The sequence below is a fragment of the Adiantum capillus-veneris genome, chromosome 14, assembly GCF_014529385.1.
Source record: "Adiantum capillus-veneris isolate H3 chromosome 14, ASM1452938v2, whole genome shotgun sequence".
Classification (NCBI taxonomy): Eukaryota; Viridiplantae; Streptophyta; class Polypodiopsida; order Polypodiales; family Pteridaceae; genus Adiantum; species Adiantum capillus-veneris.
The window spans coordinates 121,296,436-121,316,435 of record NC_140944.1 but is presented as its reverse complement, the minus strand read 5'-3'; the positions used below and the strand labels follow the sequence as shown (position 1 = coordinate 121,316,435).

Here is a 20,000-nt window from a genome sequence, read left to right as displayed (position 1 = left end):
GATTCCAAAAGGTATTGAATCAGTTGAATGATCTCACGTTAGATGAAAGAGAAGATGCGGACTACATTTTTCGATGGAAATTTAAATTTGAAACAGAATTGGAAAAATTTAGAAACTTAATTTCTCTCACGAGAATGCTAGGAGATGACCAAGATTTGATTACACTTTGTACAAATATTGAAGTAAATTCAGATTTGCTAAATTTGCAATTTAATGCAAAAACTAAACGTGATATGTTTCATAACTTATCTGTTGTTTCAGCCCATCGTTTGCGGCTAGTATTTGACGATCAAGATTTGTTGTATAAAATAATCAACCCTTTGCTAAAATTCAAAGGGAGATTAAGAGGTATATTTAGGAGACGTTTATACAGAAATGTATATAACGGTAGTTATATTTCCAATTTGTCACATATATTAACTGAACGAAATTGTAAACAGTCTTGCCTCTATAACATCGATGACCTTTTATCTCCGCGACGTAGGCGGGAATTTCGATTTCTCTATTGTCTATTGAGCCCAAAAATAGAATATTCCCAATATATATCAAGAATTAAAAAAATAGACAATGCTGAGAAAAAACAAACCCTTTACCATCTCCCAAGACCGATCAGGATTCAAAATATTAAACGTTTTTTATGGCCCAGTCACCGATTAGAAGAAGCGGCCTGTACAGGCAGATCCTGCGTTGGCGTTATGACTGGAAGTCGATTTGTAACGCTTAGAATCCGAATGTATCCTATTCCTCTAAATTAAAAAACCGGGTGTGACATACACTCAGTTGCTAAGTTGAATTCTTGAAATTGAAATAGTTGGAAGTCAATTATCCACGAATTTGAATTTCATGGATAGGTTAAAGCATTTGCCGGTCAGATCAGATGCGGTAACTCAAGCCGTGATTATGGGGTGTGTGTGGGAATGTTTATACCACCCCCCCCCCCTAAACAACTGGATTTTCATCTTAAGAAAATTAGTGCTGCAACTAGCAGTCAAACCCCTTATAATCGATGCAAGGCGGGGACGAAGTTGTGCTTACTACTAATATTACCATGAAAAAACAAGAATCTATTCACACGCAGCTTCCGGGTGAAAATGTAAATACGGGATTCACTGCTTCTCAGATTTACTACTCAACCTACCAAGTTTCGAAGCTTACTTCCCATTTGGAATTACACCCTAGGGACTATTCATCTCAAATAGGGTTATGGAAATTACTTGGTAGACGCAAGCGTCTCCTAGCTTATTTGTTCAAGAAAAATACGGGTTTATATGAAAGAGTTTTAACAAAATTAGGTATTCGGGGATTAAAAGTGAAAGGACGTTAGCGTGAAAAAACTATCTTTTTGCCTCCTCCAGGGGTTTGATTTATCGCCTATTGTAATTGGAGCAGTTGTCTCATTCTCGGGTCAACAGAGGTTTATGATATTTAGTGGAGAGGAAGCAATTTACGAGTATTCGTCTTGAAGATATTGATCCAGTTGTAGTAAGCATGGGTCCTCATCATCCCTCAATGCACGGTGTTCTCCGGCTTGTTGTTGCTTCGCAGGGTGAAAATGTTGTTGATTGTGAACTAATATTGGGATATCTGCATCAAGGAATGGAAAAAATTGCCGAAAATCGAACAACTTCGCAATATCTTCCCTATGTGACGAGATGGGATTATTTAGCTACTATGTTTACTGAAGCAGTTACGGTCAATGCACCGGAAAAATTGGCAAATATTCAGATACCCGAAAGAGCTAGTTACATACGCGTAATCATGCCTGAATTAAGTAGAATAGCATCTCACCTGTTATGGCTCGGGCCATTCCTAGCGGATATCGGTGCACAAACCCCCTTCTTTTATATATTTCGGGAAAGGGAGATGATTTATGACTTGTTCGAGGCGGCTACGGGTATGAGAATGATGCATAACTACTTTCGAATTGGGGGAGTTGCCGCGGATTTGCCATACGGATGGATCGATAAATGCTTGGATTTTTGCCAATATTGCCTGCCAAAAATCTATATGTATGAGCGATTAGTTACGAAAAATCCTATTTTCTTAAAACGAGTGCAGGGAGTAGGTTTCATAAACAGACAGGAAGCCATCAATTGGGGATTATCTGGACCTTCGTTACGAGCTTCAGGGGTTCAATGGGATCTCCGCAAAATTGATCATTATGAGTGTTATGATAAGCTGGATTGGCAGATTCAGTGGCAGGGGGAAGGAGATTCTTTGGCTCGATATTTAGTACGAATCGACGAAATGAAAGAATCAATAAATATTCTTCGACAAGCTTTAAAACTTCTCCCGGGAGGTCCATATGAAAATCTAGAGGGTCGGCGTCTTGTGCAAAAGAAAGACAAAATAGATTGGAACGGTTTCAACTACCAGTTTGTCGGAAAGAAATCTTCTCCTACTCTTAAATTGCCTAAACAGGAACATTATGTAAGAGTAGAAGCTCCTAAGGGAGAATTGGGAATTTTTTTAATTGGAGATGATAGTGTCTTTCCTTGGAGATTGAAAATTCGTCCACCTGGTTTTACAAATTTGCAGATTGTCCCTCAATTGATTAGGGGAATGAAACTCGCGGATATTGTGACAATATTAGGTAGTATAGACATCATCATGGGAGAGGTTGATCGTTAGAATGATAAATAGTACCGAATTTTGCAGAAATAAACTAATTCATCTTTTTGACGAGTTAGAAATTACAATGAATCTTTCCAAATCAATTTGGATTTTTGCTTCTACTCTTCTTCTAGTTTTGGAAGTCACGACGGGAGTTTCAGTAATTGCATGGCTCGAATGAAAAGTATCCGCGGGGGTTCAGCAACGAATTGGACCAGAATATGCAGGTCCACTAGGAATTATTCAATCCCTAGCTGATGGAATTAAACTTCTTTTAAAAGAAGATATCATTCCAGCTAAGGGTAATGCCTGGTTATTTGCCGCCGGACCGGCTGTCGTAGTCACACCAGTATTTATTACTTATTTGGTAATACCTTTTGGCCAGCATATCATATTATCCGATTCGGGAATAGGTGTCTTTTTCTGGATTGCTATCTCAAGTATTGTACCCCTGGGTCTTCTTGTGGCAGGGTACGGTTCAAATAATAAATATTCTTTTTTAGGCGGTCTCAGAGCGGCGGCTCAATCTATCAGTTACGAAATACCCCTAGCTCTATGTGTACTGTCGATATCCCTACGTGCGATTCGCCAAGCACGAATGAAAAAGATAGAAACGTTTTTACCTTGTAATAACAGTAAAAATTTCGTTAGATGATAACCAAATAGTTATCTAGGTGAACTCAAACAGCGTTTTTGCAGTTGCGGAGTCAAACCCAATAGTTCGTGGACGAACTGAAAACTTATCCAAGCGATGCAAGAGGCATGATCCCAAGGCTGTGATTCACTCTCCAGTCTCGAAGCGGATGGGAAGAGGCAGTCAATTTCTGTTCCCCCTTGGAGTTACAAAAAGTGATGAGCAAGAAACACGAATATACGCAAGAGATTTTCGAGGCGGGGGTAAATTAAATAGTATACGTAGAACAAATTATTTGGAAAAAGAAGGGAATGAAGTTGGATATTTAGATCTATTTATAGATGTACCTATCTCTACCTTTCCCACATTTGTTCCCCTCCCCGCTTTACCATATGAAATAGACTCAGCTTCGGTAGGGATAACTGAGTAGTGTATCTACATCATTTCATTCTCGAGTATAACGCCATTCACTTGAATGATAATGTTTGGGACGAAATAACCCTCATTGAAATTCTGCAATTTAGGAGAAAAAGTGATGCAAACAAAGTTGGGTACAACCTTTTCTTTTTTAGATGCAGGGCTTAAAAATTACAATTTCTAGAATTGAGAAACTGGATGAGGTTGAGACAGATTCGGAAGCAAATTTATAGCAAACAGAATCTCATTGATTGGGGGCGTAGATTCTTATCTGCAATTTAGAGAATTTACTCCCTTCATGATCTCGATGGGGAGCCGTATGAAGATCTAAGTTCATGTACGGTTTTGAAATAGAGGCGGGAGAATCCGTCGACTATCTTTATCCGGTAGCTTGAGTACAGTTGATATAGTTGAGACACGATCCAAATATGGTTTTTGGGGGTGGAATCTGTGGCGTCAGCCAATAGGATTTATAGCCTTTTTCATCTCTTCATTGGCAGAATGTGAGAGATTGCCATTTGACTTGCCAGAGGCGGAGGAGGAGTTAGTGGCTGGTTACCAAACTGAATATTCAGGAATAAAATTTGGCTTATTTTATGTTGGTTCTCACCTAAATTTGTCAGCTTCCTCACCATTTGTAGTAGTTCTCTATTTGGGTGGATGGGATTTCTCAATTCCTTTTGTCGAAAATTTTGGACAAATTGTTTCAACTTCAAGTGTCATTGACAAGTCTCTCGACACGTTGAAACCGATTGTAGAGGTTGCCACTACATTATCCAAATCCTATTTTTACCTATTTTTCTCCATCTTGACAAGATGGACTCTACCTAGAGTCAGGATGGATCAATTACTAGATCTCGGATGGAAATTTCTACTGCCTATTGCTTCGGGAAATTCGTTGCTGACAGCTTCGTTTCGAATATTACTCATAAGTTGACGCATCCGCCTCATTTTCAGTTCAAGTTAAAACTATTGAATTTAATGTATGGAAACAAACGCATTACCTGTCCTCCCCTGTCACATGAAAATGTGTATCGAAAAGTAAATTTGAAATTGGATTTATCAATTTTATGTTTTTGGCAATAATTAAGTTTCAAAATTATGGTCAACAAGTTCTCGAAGCCGCAAACTACATTGGTCAAGGATTTGCAGTTACCTTGGATCATTCGAATCGTTTACCCATAACTGTTCAGTATCCATATGAAAAAAAATTACCATCCGAACGATTTCGTGGACGTATCCATTTCGAATTTGATAAATGTATTGCCTGCGAAGTACGCGTTCGCGTATGCCCGATCAATCTCCCAGTTGTCGATTGGATATTCCTGAAAGATGTGAAAAAGAAAAAATTGAAAAACTATAGCATTGATTTTGGAGTTTGCATATTCTGTGGGAACTGCGTTGAGTACTGCCCAACAAATTGTCTGTCGATGACCGAAGAGTATGAACTTTCCAGTTACAATCGTCATGAACTCAATTTTGATCAAACGGCTTTGGGGCGTTTACCTCCTCCCGCCTCTGAAGATGTTTCAATTCAATTAGTTTTGAATTCAAGAAATTCTTTTGGGAGATAAATCTTGGGAACAAGAAAACTTGGCACCCAAGTCATAATTTGCCACACAAATTACCTGCTCAAATAATTTTTTGGATAATCTGTCTGCTCAAAAACTGTCGAATAAAGATTAAAAATAAAAAAAAAGGAAAAATTAAGTATTCACTATGAAAAAATTCAGCTGAAACACTTAAGTAATTGTGTCTAACGAATATCTCAGAATTAATTCACGATTTTGTTTTAGCACCGGTAGAATTGGGTATCCTGCTGGGAAGTTTAGGCGCAGTATCACTTGTCAATACAGTTAATTCCGCTTTTTCTTCGGGGTCGGTTTTCACTTGTATATCTTTATTATACTTTGTTTTGAATGCAGATTTCGTAGCTGCGCGCAGTTGCCAGTTTATGTAGGAGCCATAAATGTTTTAACCGTATTTGCCGTCACGATTACTGATGAACCGGCAGGTTCTGAGACTACTGCCCGTGGCATAGGCTATATCATTACTGCAGGGACTTGCACAATCCTTTTTTCAACATTATCTTTTGTGATTCACAATACTAAATGGTTTGACTTAAGTCTCATTCCTCAATCGGGAATTTCTACATCAGGCACACTCGGAAGTAATGTCCAACAACTTGAATATAAATTATTGGGAGAATTCGTAATACCATTCGAACTTCTCTCGATACTTCTCCTAGCTGCTTTAGTGGGAGCAATTAATCTAGCACGCAATGAAGATGCATTTATTGTCAATAAGAAATCAGCTGCTTCAGCACCCTACAAAAATTCTACATTTTTCTAACCGACGGAGAATTATTTAAATAGAAATCTATATCGAAGCCCCGGGAAAAAAAAAAAGATAGATTGACTCATCAAAATGTTCGAGGAGAAATTTAATAGATCACGTTTGAACAAGGACTAATTCTGAGTGCTTATCTTTTATGTGTAGGTTTTTTCGGTCTAATTACGAGTAGAAATATGGTTAGGGCACTGATGAGTCTAGAGCTAATCTTTAACGCCATTACTTTAAATTTCATTACACTTTCAAATCTTTTTGACAACCGAGAGACTGGGGAAATATTTACATTATTTGTAATAGCCGTTGCAGCTGCTGAAGCTGCTACCGGGTTAGCTATTGCCCTTTCTATACATCGAAACAGGAGATCTACTCGTATCGATCAATCGAATTTGTTAAAATGGTGATTGATTGATAGGTTATACAGTTTTAAACACCTAGTTGTTGAATTTTCCCTCGGCGGCAATATTTTCACCTCAACAAATTAGTTTGATACTTTCTTCCAATTATATCTGCTAACTAACACCTTTTTTAGTTTACCATAACTTCAATATATAGCTTATCCCCCGAGTAGAAAAAAAAAAAGAGAATTTTTTACAAAATAAAACTTAATTGGATAGATTTTGAAAGTGATGAAAAGAGCTTATCGGGAGTATTCGGCTATGGGGGGGGAAAAAATAGATTTTCTTTTTTTTTTCAAGTAACTACTAGGAATTCACCATATTGATTTAAGAGGAGTAAACAGACTCAATGGCACATTCAGTGAAAATCTATGATACATGTATTGGTTGTACCCAGTGTGTAAGAGCATGCCCTACAGATGTGCTAGAAATGATACCGTGGGATGGATGCAAGGCAAATCAAATAGCTTCTGCTCCCAGAACAGAAGATTGTGTGGGATGTAAGAGATGTGAATCTGCCTGTCCAACAGATTTTCTGAGTGTACGTGTCTACTTGGGGGCTGAAACTACCCATAGTATGGGTCTAGCTTATTAATAGGTAGGACTGAAAAGTTAATCCCTAAATCATTCATATCAACTCATACCCAAAACTTCCGACTTCCAAAGTTGGGTATGAGTCATCTCATTTGGCTTACACAGTCTCTATTAAAAATTATTTCTTTTTTAATTCATGATTAGTAATGTACCTCGGTTAACGGTAATCGTTTCCCTCCCAATTTTTGCTGGTCTGATGATTCCAATCCTGCCTCGTAATGGAAACAGAGTCACTCGATGGTATACTCTGGGTATTTGCATATTGGAATTTTTACCAATTACTTACATATTTTATTGTCATTTTCGAATCGATTATCAGTCAATCCAGTTGTTGGAAACCTTTAACTGGATAAACAATATCCATCTTCACTGGTCATTAGGAATCGACGGGCTTTCCCTCGGTCTTGTCATATTGACGGGTTTTGCAACTACTCTGGCAACCTTATCGGCTTGGCCTATCACTCGTAATACACGGCTATTTTACTTTTTAATGCTGATTATGTATGGCGGCCAAATTGGATTATTTGTTTCCCGAGACATTTTGCTTTTTTTCTTTATGTGGGAAATACAACTCATTCCAGTCTATTTACTACTATGTTTATGGGGCGGAAAAAGACGTTTATACTCAGCCACGAAATTTGTCCTATACACAGCTGGTGGCTCAATATTTTTATTGGTGGCGGCTTTGACTATGAGTTTTTATGGTAGCGAGGTTCCTTCTTTTAATATTCAGGATTTGATACATAAATCATATCCCCTTTCGTTAGAAGTACTAATCTACGTAGGTTTCTTGGTGGCTTATGCCGTGAAATTGCCTATCTTTCCCTTCCATACCTGGTTACCAGATACTCATGGGGAGGCACACTACAGCACATGTATGTTATTAGCCGGAGTGCTGTTAAAAATGGGTGGATACGGACTTATTCGAATTAATTTGGAATTATTAACTCATGCACATTTTTTACTTGGATCGTGGATGATGTTATTTGGAGCGATTCAAATTATATACGCCTCCTTAATTTCAATGAGTCAGCGCAATTTTAAAAGAAGAATAGCTTATTCTTCCATTTCTCATATGGGTTTTGTAACCATCGGAATCGGTTCTTTTACAGAGACAGGTATTAATGGAGCTATATTACAAATGATTTCCCACGGTTTGATTGGAGCTGCCTTATTTTTCCTCGCAGGTACCTGTTACGACAAAACTCGAACTTATCTACTAGATCAATTGGGAGGGGCTGCTATTTCAATGCCTAAATTATTTACCATGTTTAGCACCCTTTCGTTGGCTTCTCTTGCATTACCGCGAATGAGTGGTTTCGTGTCGGAATTGCTAGTTTTTTTGGGAGTTGTTACTTCTAATCAATATTCTTTTGCCTTTAAGGCGGGAATTACGGTGCTAGAGGGAATTGGTACGGTATTAACTCCCATCTACTTACTATCAATGTTACGCCAACTATTTTATGGTTACAGGTTTTTTGACAAATCAAATCCTTATTCAATTGATCCTGGTCCAAGAGAATTATTTAACCCACTGTCTGTTCTGCGACAGGCAGTGCGTGGGGTAACTCCCGATGTAGTCACAGAAACCAAACGTGTGGGTGGATCAACTTATCGAGTTCCCATTGAAGTAGTACCTGCAAAAGGAAAAGCTTTGGCCATCCGGTGGTCATTGATCGCATGTCGAAAACGCTCAGGTCGAAGTATGGCTTTAAGGTCGAGTGATGAATTGATAGATGCCGCCAGAAATTCTGGGAGTGCCATACGGAAGAAGGAAGAGACTCATAAAGTTGCGGAAGCTAACAAAGCTTTTTCCCACTTCCGTTAGTTTTGCTTAGATGAGATTAGTTCCAATCCACAATCTTTTCGTTGTGGATTGGAATCGGGGCGCAAGTATCGGGGAATCGAGAAACACTACGCAGAGATGGATGAGTGAGGGGTTGACGACTACTTCCTCCTTAGTTCGTCAATTATTCCAATATTTACAATACGTTGGCCGATGCAAAGCTGCGGAGTGCTTCGTCCATGAAAAGGCTTGACGCAGGATTCTTTTTTTTTTATTTTTTAGAGACCAAAATTGATTAGGGGCGTGCATTACCTAGGAGAGAAATTTCATTTCTCCCTCTCCCCTTGTTTTAGGGAATCCAGGTTGTGAAATAAGTGACAAAAAATTTTGAGATACGGGGAAAAAGCCTCTGTATCCAAGAATTCTAGAGACTCAATCGATTTTGGTTGACACGGATAGGTTTTTGTGATATGCTACATAGTAACAGGCTTACTAGCCTGGGGAATCACTAATTCCTTTTCGAAAACCAAAAATTCCCATGATCGCAACTTTAGAACGACGCGAAAGCGCAAGCCTATGGTGTCGCTTCTGCGACTGGATCACCAGCACTGAAAACCGTCTTTACATCGGATGGTTCGGTGTCTTGATGATTCTCACCCTACTAACCGCAACCTCTGTATTCATCATCGCCTTCGTCGCAGCTCCTCCCGTAGATATTGACGGTATTCGCGAGCCCGTTTCTGGTTCTTTGCTATACGGTAACAACATTATCTCTGGCGCTATCATCCCTACTTCTGCAGCTATTGGGTTACACTTCTACCCAATCTGGGAAGCAGCTTCCGTCGATGAATGGCTTTACAATGGTGGTCCCTACGAACTGATCGTTCTTCACTTCCTACTTGGTGTAGCTTGCTACATGGGTTCCCCGGGTAGTGGTAAGGTTCCAGTTCATACTGACTATGGCCAAGGGTTCAAATCTAGTCCCGCCCGCGATCAATCATCTCTCAATGTTTGATTCCTTCCTCGTACAGAGGCCTCTTTTTCTCATGACCTGACAAGCCCACGCTTGTCTCACAGGCAAGTCTTTTCACCAATATTGAGAAAATGATGCCATATGAATACACAAAAAAAGGGGGGGTATTCCCCCTTCGCCTAAATACTCGGCTGGATGTAACGGCGTGGGTTGTTACTGCGCAACTCCAACTGTGCACTGCGCGGAAATACTTCTATCTTCTCCGGAATAGACGAGGGATCATTTTCCTAGCAAGTGATTCTGGGTGCAAGAAGACAAGCTAGATATGAGAATGCCAGGATCAATTACCGAAGAAGATAGAACTATTTCGTAAATTGCACAGACGAACTAGTTGGGATAGCCGAACCAGCTTTTAATTCATTTGAGGAAAAAAAAAAAAGAAGAAAGAAAGAGGGAAAAGAAGAGAGAAAAGAAAGAAAAGGAGGTTTCGTACTATAATTTGAAGTGGGTCTAAAAGAAGGTATTCCGTGTGATCTCGATAATAGGATCTATGAATATACCCGATAGGGTTGATGCTAGCGCACGAATGATCATAGCTATTTCAAGAGAATTTTTCGAAATCGAAATTGATAGAGAAACTAATGAATTTTGTCTAGAATTTAGGGGTGTATCGCTCCTCCCACTCTTCCCGGTGAACATTGATTTAATTATTTTTAGATAGTAATAGATGGAAATGACACTTGTGACGAGCGCCACCGGAACTGATGAGTACAAACCAGCTTTCCATCCATGCCAAAAGAGATAGAGTTTACCAAAAAAACCGGATGGTGGAGGCATACCCCCTAGGGATGGTGAACGTAAAACCGAAGAAAATGTTAGAACAGGATCCTTCATGTATAATCCCGCATAATCCCTGATATTATCAGTTCCGGTTCGTAAACCAAATGGGGTGATACGAGCAAAAGTTCCCAAATTCATGAGTATATAGATAAACGTATAAGTTATCATACTTGCGTAACCGTTCCCTGAGTCTGCAGAAAGTACCCCAATCATGATATATCCAATTTGGCTTATAGAAGGATAAGCTAGCATACGTTTTACGCTTCTCTGAGTAACGGCAATTAAATTTCCCAATATCATGCTAAAGGTAGCTAATAATCCCACCGCGACATGCCACTCATTAGAGAAGTATGGGAAAATTAGACCGAAGAGTCTTGTAAATGAAGCTGGAGCTGCTACTTTGGAGGTAACGGAGAAAAAAGCAACGACTGGTGTAGGGGAGTCAGAGTCGAAAAGAAGATTTTCGATCTTTTTGCTCATTCAGAACCGTGCGTGAGATTCTCACCTCACACGGCTCCTGGTTCGGAGGGGAGTCATAACTGGTATTGCTCCCAGAACCTTCCTCGTGTATGTCTCAAATCCATTTTTCCTCAAAAAATCCAGAATCACTCGATGCAAAGAATAGTTGTTAACTTCTCGAGGAATCCCTCATCATTTGTTTTCATCTCCCGCCAAGGGTTTCGTCTCAAATTCCTTCTTGGTTATTTGTCCTTTTCCCTTTTGCAACGAAATCCTTTCAACAACTATTGGTTGATAGGCACATGCAACAGGCGGAAGAGACAAATTGCGACTTTCTCCGTTCCCGCCAAAAAGACAAAAACCTATCTTAGGGTAAATTTTCAGATCAACGTTTGTTGAAAACAACTTTTTTTTTTCTTGTTTTCAACAAGAAAAAAAGGCTAAATCCCGCCACGTCAGGAATAGTAGGGGACTTTATAAAAATAAAAAATAAAGGCATTGTATGAATTTTTAATTTGACATTTATTTGAAAAGAATCTACCCCTGATGAACGAACTTCGCAGAAAAAAGAAGTCTATTTGATACATACGGAGGAATATAAATTGGGCCACCGATTTATCAAAATCCGCGAACTAGCTCCGTTTTGCTACACGATATTTGTCAAACTATTAGGATTTATGATGTAGCAGGAGCCAATTGTTCACACAATAACCAAATTTGGGGAATTGATAGATGTTCCCGCATGCTCGCGGGATGCAGAGGGAGTTAATTTGTTAATTTTTAGTTACCTATAACAAATAGAGAACTTCCCGGATCTGAACGAATCACGCTCCTTCATATACATCAGGTGTCCACTGGTGAAATGGAAAGAGAGACAATTTGAATGCTGTTCCGGCTGTAGTAAACGCAGCAGATAGATAAATTATAGAACCATATCGATTGAATATAATTCCGTCAACTATTTTGTCAAGCTGAAGCTGTCCGCCGGAAGGTCCATATAACGAAGAGAAACCATATAATAGGGGGGAGGAACTCGCTCCACTCATCGACAGGAATTTCGTAGTTGCTTCATTCGATCTCATGTCCCGTTTGGTATATCCAGATAAAAAGCAGGAAGATAAGGCTAAGAATTCCAGGGATACGTAAATAGTTACCAAATCATTTGCACAACTGAGAACCATACCCCCCAAACCTACAGCTAATTTAAACAATAAAAATTCAGCTAAAGACATTTTTGAACAAAGTATATAATCAACCGACGAAGAAATAGATAATGACGAGCAAATGAGTAAAAAAAATCTGAAAATATTCCCAAAATCTCTGGCGTGAGAACGTTCATAAGCGGTAAAAAATCCCCACTGCCATAACAAGATAACTTCACTAGCTAAAAGGGTTACCATGGAGATTTTGTAAAGCAAAAATGTGTTTTTTCCTTTACTCAATAAGTCAATTACAACTACTGCGGCTAAGCCTAGAATCAAGATAATTTCTGGTAAAATTGTCAATTTGGCGGAGGTATAAGTTAATTTTGCTAAAAATAAGTTAATATCATTCGTGATAAAAATCGAAGTAATATTTGACGTTGGGTTTTTTTTTATCTTTCCTTCCCCATCTTTTTCTCTTGGGAAGTAATTAAAAAACAAGTTGGATACTTACATATCTACGTACTCATTCGTAGAAACGAAAGCAATGGAATAAAGATTTCTAACTAATGAATTTATTTGGCAGCAATTTTAAAAATTTGCAACAAGTAGCAATTCCTAAATCTCTCAGAGCCCGATATCTAATACGGTGAATTGTACTAAGACAGACCGTATCGAAGATGAACGCCAAACCCTCCGACTACTAGACAATTCAAACTTTCTAGATGCCAGAATTTGATTGAGCGCCTCTACATTAGATTTACATCTCAAGAGACGTATTGTACTTCTATGTTTACCAGCTAACGTACTATCACATGACATCTGCAATAGAAATATCAATCTGCGCAATCTATACTGATTCATCGAGGCACCATAATACAAGGAAAAAACTTGCCAAAGTTGGACATATCCATCAATTATTTTATCATCTGTAGAAGTAACCCAGGCCGATTTACCAATCGGACGTCCAGTGAAGTCACAAAATCTTTGTTTTGCCAAGGTAGTAATTATTATTGAATTTGGAATTTTAGGATAAAACTTTTTTCCACCCAAAATACTGATATACAAATCTGTCACGGTTTCAATACGAACATTTTTTGATACCAGTTGCGCTAGTAGTGTATAACCCGGGGATGAGACGCAGCTAGTGGGTAATAATTTTCTTATCCAGGGTTCATTAGATTTGATCCGATAGTGAAAATGATATTTTAGAAGTATCCAAAGATAGTAAAGCATTTTTTTCACAAAATAGTGAGTTCCCTCGGAGGCTATAAGAAATTTGTTTCTCCATCTTCCGTAATGAATCCGCAAACTTCGGCTAAAGGAGTAATCAATACTCGCTTTGTTCCATTTGAATTTATATGCAGAAGCATATATCTCTTTCCGAATGATATTACAACTATCTATAGGGGATAAATAATTGACTCGGAATTTATATACCTGTTTCCAGGGGATCAGTAGAAGTGAATCGATCTCGAAGATGTAGAAATTTCGAACTGGGATGTCAACACTTCCGTCTTGCCCCCCCCCAGGGGAATAAAAAGTTTTTCCGCAAAATATTTTTCTTTTACGAAAAACTATTCTTAGCAGATGCAGAAATGAAACATCTTTAATTTGTCGTCGGAACAATCGAATTGAAGTTTCTAGATGAAGATTATGTGGCAAATCCGCTTCTAAAATATGATTAGATTTTGAAAATCTATCTTCCAGAAATAAAAACATCAAATGAATAGACTGCAACATCTTTGACTTACTACTTGTTTCAGCTCTGATTTTAGGAAAAAGGGCTATGCCTAATATGAGATATGTCATTTTCAAAAGCGGGTGAAGATACAAATCCACGTCTAATCCGTCGGTTAAGTTTCGAACAGACACTGAATCGTAAATTTTCAAAAAATTTAGATTAGGGTCACGTACGCTACCAATTAAACGTTTGACTGCCACCGTACTCCAGGCCCCAAAAACCAAGTTGGCGTCTGCACCATGTGATCGGCGTTTGCCATCTGTCAAATAAAAATTCTCCTCAGACAAAATAAGAAGTGGGTGTAAAAAACAATTCTTGTTAATATTAAACTCCCCGTTCTTATGTAAAGGACCAGATTTAGCAGGAGATCCGTAATTGACTTTCGTCGCGATAACTCCCAAGCATTGGTATGTCTGATGCAAAAATTCCTCAAAAAAAAGAAAGAAGGAAAGCAATTCCGTCTATAATATCTACAAATCATTTGTAGTCGGAATTTCCTTACAATTCAAGTTACTTGTATTTGTTAGTATCATTTATACCAAAAGTAAAATTGGTATTATGCAAGATGAGAGGTGAGATTAGTAAGTATCTTTCAATATGGGGCATACTTACTAATCTGGCTAGGAAAACATCTGTTGAAATTCAATTTAGGAAGGATTTTTTTTTTTTTGTTTGACAAATTGTCAAACAGATTCCTTGCCTAAAACAGGCGCACTTATTAATAATTAAATAGGAATATATTTGCAAATTCCCAAATCCAATTTTAGTTCCGGAAAGGAAAGAGAGAGAGAGAATTTGTTTCTAGATTAATTTTTCCATTCGACGGGATTAATTATCTTCCACTTTTGCCTTCCCCGTTCCACCCTTCCACTGCATTCCGAAAAATCTTCCCAAGGAAGTTTCCATTTAAATAGGTCTTGAGGAAAAACCAATAATTTCTACTTTGCCAAATATTGAAGAGTATTGGTCACAAGCTCGGCAACTCCGACATCCGCGAGAATGTCGTTATTGCCACGACTCACGTACCTGCGAGGATAGATCCAGCTTCAGTAGCTCCGAATCGGTTAAACTAATTAATAAATTTTCGGAAGTCCAATGGGCGTCAACGTCAGAAAGAATTGTCAATTCTATTACGTATCAAAGGTTTCGAGGTAGGGGCTAATCCGACTCTTCTTGAGAGTACTGTGTCTGGAACTGCAGGTTATAGTAAACGAGATTTACTTCTTCTCGCTAATGAAGCGTTATTGATAGGTACTTCCAAAGGGAGAAAGTTTGTATGTAGCAACACAATTGGATTAGCTTTGCATAGGCAACATTCGACTGTTAGTGATATGGGCAATGAGATGGAATCTAATTCTGAATGGGAAATCTCTTCCTACAAGATGGCAGAAGTAAAGAATAGTTTGACAGATATTTCTCTCACAACTTTTCCATTTATTGGTCGTGACGAGTTAAAAATGCGATTTTATTACTTGTCTAACTGGTATGTGGAACCTTCAACAACCGAATCAACAATTGATGAATTCACTATGTTTTTGCATCTCCCAGAGCTAATAGCCAAATTAGTAGCTCGCGATTCGTTCCAAATGGATAGGGGAAAAGAAGAGAATTTCATTGTTATCGACAAACTCGTAGAGAATGACTTAAACCTAGCTTGTGGCGTCCTAGAAAACCTCTCGAATAATTTCCCACGTCCGGAAATTTGTAGGGGAGAGAGCCGGCGCAGTAATAGTTTTCCTCCCCCTCTTCCTATTGGAAAACCCAAGTATTGCTCAGGTGTAACCTCTCTAAGTCACTCTTCCAAATCTCTGAAAAGAGGGAGAATTAGTAGTCTAACCGATTTCGAGATGCAACAGTCACCCGAATTAAGAAACTCAGCGGCAGAGATATCGCGTGAGATTACTTGGTCCCGCAAGGCTTGGCGTCTCCGTTTCCTGCGAAGCGGGACTTACGAATTGATGGGGGTATTATCCGAACCCAACCATTTGTATAACTTAATTCTTCTTTACTACAATCAGAATTACATACCCCAAAAAGATTTTGAATTCAGTAAGATTAGGGGAAAGAGAAGTAAGCGGCGCGAGAAAAGCGGGTATCTTTTCAGCTTCGAGAAATCTGTCACTAATGGAACAGATAATTCCATTAAAAGATTGGAAAACCGATTGGATAATATGTTGTTACGTGAGCAATTTCTCGAATTGGGAATCTCTGGCGATTCATCTAATGAGTATGAAACACATTGTGATCGATTGAATGAAATGACTCGACTCTTCGGGGGGCGCTTCATCTGGGACCCCATGCTTCTGTTCCAGCCAGACCCTAACATTCCTTCCCTGCGCCGCAACTTGTTGTCAACGAAAGAACTGGCACGGAGGCTTCACACCATTTATGGTATGAGAAGGCAGCGCCTTCAGAAGATGTCAAATAATAAAATTAAAGATTTTTTCCTCTATAGCGAAGAGAAACCAAAATTGAAACCCGACTCATCTCTCAATCGGTGGAATAATCTTCCTCTGGAAGAGGAGGAGCGAGATTCCGAATACGTCAAGGAAACCTCTTCCGTAGATATACATCTGCAATATCCGCAGATATTTACTCCCGTTCGTTTGGGTTGCTACGCGGTAGCGGAGGATTTCCCGGAACGATTTCTTCGGTTTAGGCTTCTGGTTCATAGAAACAAATGGCTGAGACGGAACCGTTCCCCATTTCGGGATTTTCTTATTTATAATATGTTGCTTGAAACTTATGAATATCTATCCAATCCGTTTCGGTTTGGTAAAGCATCACTGGATTGAACAATGAAACAATTCCTTCATGAAAGTTCGATGTCATGAAACAACTGTTGTTTCCTCACCTAGATACTCCCCACTCCGTTTAGATCTCTAGCCATAGAATTGGAAGCCAACTCACTCAGTAGGAGGAAGATCTCTATTTTCCTTTTACTGATACGGAAAATCTAATTATAGCATTTCAAAAAGAAAAGAAGTTGGAGAACAGTTACTATAGGAATTAGGAGTCTCTCCACTGAGAGGTAGGATTGGAAGGAGTGATATAGGTTATTCCGCAGGAATTATGCGAACGAAGACAATTCTTTGTCTTCCCAATAACTATCATCGATAAGATTTTGGATTTCCCCCCCCCCCCTCACCCTCCCCAAGTAGCTCCAAGGATCTCATTGAGGCGTCGAAATCTAAGAATTTCCACTTTAAATCAATCCGGTGTATCGAATGACTGGAATGGGCCAATTAAATTAGTCAAGTGGGGGGGGGGGGGGGGGGGGGGAGAACGGAACGTGCCAATATTCTCGTTTCCATTCGTTGGTGTCGAGGCCTAAAATAGCGCGATAGCAAACCATTCAGTGGTTGGTGGGTCACGCCGACTTGATTTGGCATATGTGTGATGTGAAATACAGCTCTCCTAATCCTAATTAGTATTAGTGGAAATTCTTGACGTAGATACGGATCTCCCCGGATAGGATTCGAACCTACGACCAATCGGTTAACAGCCGACCGCTCTACCGCTGAGCTACCGGGGAAAATGGTAGGGGATTCAGTCCCATACACACTTGCTTGAATACCTTTTTTCCAGAAGCCAATTCCAAATCTGGAAGGAGTTAAGCTTTCTTTGCCATTGCAAAAACTTTGCGTACTCCCTAGCCCCCATTATAGGGGGGGGGTAGTGGCGATAGCAATCCCATTCGAATGGAGGGGCCCCCAAATCATGGGCGTGGGAGGGTGGGGGGGGGGGGGGGGTCAACCGGCCGAGACGAGGTCAAGATCAACCTGGCAAGCCCCTCCCAAGATTCGTATTGATCAATCACCAATGAGTGGTTTCTATTCCCCCCTTCCGGGAGGCGTAGTAGAATAGTTGCGGGATTCTTCCTCCACGTTATTTTGAGGACTAGAATTAGGGGGAATAGAGGAAGCAAAATAGAATTAGAAAGATGGGGAAGATGAAAAATAGTCGGGAGAAATGAACGCGAATTGGAGTTTCGTGAAACGAAAGTAGCAGTTTATGGAAAAGGAAAAAAGATAAAGATTAGTACTGATGATAAAATAGCTCCAAAAATAATTATGAATAAGTAATAAGATATCCTACCATTTTCTCCGTAACGTATAAACTCTCCTCCAAAAAAATTTAAGGCTCCGATTACGTTGACAAAACCGTCGATTCCGTAACGATCAAAATCTGAAAGTGACTTACTTAAAGATCTTAGATTACGCACAAAGCATATATCATAATAGTAATCAATATAACCCCGATTTAGTGACCAAGATTGAACAAGCAACCCAAATTTACTAACTAATTTGGTAAATCCAACTAATTTTTTAGTAATATGAAAATATTTATAACTTTTTTTGTAAATAATGAAGGAAAAAAATATTCCAAAAAAAGATAAAATAAGTGAGCTACGCGAGTTTAGCAATATTTTTATATAAATATTGAAAGATTTACTAAGTTCGAAAAAGTGAACTGGATTAATTAACCACTCCGGGGATAATTCAAAATTGGCAGTTTCTCCTATGAGATTAATTCCCAGTAGTCCTACTAATGTAGTGGGTATTGCAAGCATCACTAGAGAAAATGTCATGGCAGAAGAGGATTCTTTAGGCTTCGGCAAGCTCTGATCGTAATGGACGTTAGTAATTCCATTTGGGTTTGCTAGATATGATGACGAAAACCCTTTGTTTTTTGTTATTCCCAATCGTACCGATGCAACATTTTGATTAATTTGATTTAGTGAAAGATTTCCTTCAGTTTCACCCCACATACTTATGGACAATGGCGCAAAATGCTTAAAGTCAACCCAATCCGTTTTAATAGTGCAAAAATCCCCCTCGAAAGTAAGGAGATAGATACGAAACATATAAAACGCCGTAAGACCTGCTGTGCCAGAAGCTAGAATTCCAAGTGGAAGAGAACTTAACCAACTTTCGTGAATAATTTCATCTTTGGACCAAAAACAGGCTAAGGGCGGTATTCCAGATAGAGAAAGGGTACCCGGAAGAAAAGTAGTTCCAGTAATTGGCATGTACTTACGTAAGCCACCCATGAAAAACATGTTTTGACTCCTGTTAGGTGAATATCCAACAACTTTTTCAATTGAGTGAATTACTGAACCGGCTCCGAGAAATAATAAAGCTTTTGAATAGGCATGCGTCACGAGATGGAAGAGAGCAGATTGGTAAGCGCCGATGCCTAGGGCTGAAACCATATATCCCAACTGAGACATGGTGGAATAAGCAAGACCCTTTTTTAGATCTCTTTGTGCAAGAGCTAATGTGGCACCCAGCAAAGCCGTTGCTCCACCAAGCCAAGAGCTGGCTTGCATCACTAAGGGAAGCGTAGAAATTAGACCATAAATTCGGGCAATGAAAAAAATCCCGGCAGCTACCATAGTAGCTGCGTGAATAAGGGCCGATATGGGCGTGGGTCCCTCCATTGCATCTGGCAGCCATACGTGAAGCGAAAATTGAGCAGATTTAGCAACTGGACCTGCAAGGAGTAAAAAAGCAATGATATTTGTCAAGATTGGATTGGAAAATCCAATTTCCTTTAATTTGGCAAATCAATCACAAAATTCGGAAATCTCGAAACTACCAGTTGTCCAGTAAATACCTAGAATACCTAAAAGTAATCCAAAATCTCCTATGCGGTTGGTAACAAAAGCTTTTTGACAAGCATTTGCGGCACTTGACCTAGCAAACCAAAAACCTACTAATAGATAGGAACACATTCCAACTAACTCCCAAAACACGTAAAGCTGTATTAAGTTGGGGCTGAGAACTGACCCTAACATTGACGCGGTAAACAAACTCAAATAAGCATAAAACCTGGTATATCCCCGGTCATAACACATATAACTATCGCTATAAATCATAACTAACACGCCTACAGTGGTAACCAGTAGTGACATTACTAAAGTAAGTGAATCGACTAAAAAGCCTATTTCTACGCAAAAAGTACTTCTCGGTATCCAAATCCATAAATATTGCTGAATCGGGTTTTTCACAAATTGTTCCTGAAATATGGCAAGTGACACAAACGTAG

The 20,000-nt window shown here is 39.2% G+C and overlaps 1 non-coding gene across 1 annotated transcript; it reads right to left on the bottom strand.

Moving 5' to 3' along the window:
- Nucleotides 1–17,412: 17,412 nt before the first annotated feature.
- Nucleotides 17,413–17,484, bottom strand: TRNAN-GUU (transfer RNA asparagine (anticodon GUU)). Its single transcript has one exon. It is a non-coding gene; the product is annotated as a tRNA-Asn (tRNA).
- Nucleotides 17,485–20,000: the final 2,516 nt, after the last annotated feature.